Here is a 2,377-nt window from a genome sequence, read left to right on the forward strand (position 1 = left end):
CCCTTAATCCTATCCTTCACTCTTAGTTTAAAGACAATAGTTATAGTTGATGGTTGATGTTAACTATCGTTAGAAAAACAATCAACCAACACACACACAATTATTTGAAACAAGTTCAGCCTGTAAAAAGGGTGGATTGTCCCCTTTAAAGGATTATCAGAATGACAAAACTGCACAACCCCCAGACAAAGAATGTCACCTTTAATAAATCACAACCATGACACAGCAGGTGGTTCCTTTTAGTAATGCACTGGCTTGTGCGTTTCTTTCTGCGAGTTGTTAGTTTAGTTTTTTCATTTTCAGATGTAAGGTCTACAGGATATACGTAATTAGCATAAAAAAAACGCAGGCTGTCGAGTTAGAATCCCTGAATTGGGGGATGGTGGTTATTTTTGACCCCAGAGCACATGGAGCCAGCTAACAGCGCTGCATATAATTACTGGAGCAATGGAGAATGTAGGCAGGTCGACGTGTTTAGGGCACGGAGTAAATCGTGACAGTAGTGTCTTCAATGCTCTCGAGGCATGAAAAAAACAAACAGCTCAGCTCACATCAGTTAATGTCAGTTGTTCTTGCCTGAAACTGTGTTGCTTTATTGATGCTCAACATGTTGCTTATGGTTATCCAGGCTTCACAATTAATTTGAGAATATATACATAGATCACTGTGAGCACCTTTAACAGTTATCTATCCGACACATTTAGATCGCATGCCTGTTTGAAATGATCCAGTTTCACAAAGGACAAATACAAATAATAAATATAGTAGTAAAAACACTGACATGCTACATCTGATCACAGATCTTCAGAAACAAGCACCAAAGAGGAGAATATGATTAATTATGTGGATAGCAGACTGCATGCGGCTGAAACAGAAGAAATGAGGAAAAACAAAGAAGGACAAGATCAGATGATAACACAACTGGAAGAGGACATCGGACTCCTCCATGGCTGCTGTAAACTACCTCTCCACGGGACAAGTGGGTTCAAAACAGATAAAGGGAGAGAGGGAAGTTGTAGGGGATGAGAGAGAGCTGCAGTGAGGGAATAGAGGGGGAGGAGAAAGATGAGACGCTGGTGTCTGTGACCTGCTTTCATGTCACAATCCATCACAAATCAAATATGACGCAGAGACAAACAGGTGCAAGTCATTTCAGTCTCCGTGTACCCACCATACAGCTTTAACAAGTCTGTGATCATTCTGAGAAAATAGTCATGGATTCACCTTAAATCCATTACATCTATCAACAGGAAAAAAAAAAAAATAAGTCTGTCCGCTTCAACTTCTCAGTGGCTCAGTCTTCGTTTATCCCCTCTTTCTTATATATCGAAGCTGGTTTGTATATTGAGAAGGCTTCTCGGCGCCTCGATCTTCACCTTTGCGTGGATGTCTCGGTAGGCGGGGTTACTGTAAGGTCAGGTTGCTCACTCCCGGGTCATGCGAACTTTGACTTTTTATGTCTGTTGATGCAAAATCAGCAAACGTGGTTTACGCTTGAACTATTTCCCTGTGATATTGAATGGAAGTCTGTTCGGGGTCTGGTAAGAATCGTGGGGGTAAGAACAATGGAAAAGTGTCAGCAGACTGCCTGTAAATGGATCAAAAGCACGGCTGATGAGGATCAGAATAGCCAGATCGGATCAGAACTCCACCGGTCAGTAGCTGTGATATGAGGCCTTCACCCTGCGGAGATAGCAACAGATATTAAAGAGCGCCGTGCGGTTTACAGAGGCAAATCAGGGTGGCTCCTACCGGCACCTTACAGTCTGATCTTCTTGTCTGAAAGATTTATCAGTGTTCATCAACGAAACTCAAGATGATTGCTGCAGGTCTCCACTACTGTTCTCCTCAACACCTCCAACATGGATGAACTTTCTCAATCTCTGAAGTAACCAGTTTAATGCACTGCAGAGTTGGTCGTGTGAGGGTTAACAGTACTCCCATTTGTAAAGAAAAACATCAAAATAACAGCTTTTTTTTTATCGAAATTATTTTGTCTTGCCATATAGTTTTACCCTGTTTTCAAAACTTCTCTTATTATGAGGTGCAAACTTATGAGGCCTGTGTTTTATTGAAATGGCCTAGAGTAAACAAAGTTTTAATATTATATCTATTTCATCGGTCCAGTTTGAAATTTAATCACCTTGGTGCATGGAGTTTGGTGACTTCAGCACCCATATTTTGTTTTGCTTTATTTCAGGTACTTCCATGTTATTTTTTGCAAAGTCAGACATGTCGAGCTTTCCAGAAAAAAAAAACACTTTCCCCAGTCATAATTGCTTGGTGGTTGATGTGAATGATGTTTACAAGTTGGAAGAGTCAGTAATTACTTGTATACCTCCCACATGACGATAAAAACATCATTCTTGTAACGCCT

Source organism: Seriola dumerili, unplaced genomic scaffold, assembly GCF_002260705.1.
Source record: "Seriola dumerili isolate Sdu_G_001 unplaced genomic scaffold, Sdu_1.0 BDQW01000011.1, whole genome shotgun sequence".
Taxonomy (NCBI): Eukaryota; Metazoa; Chordata; class Actinopteri; order Carangiformes; family Carangidae; genus Seriola; species Seriola dumerili.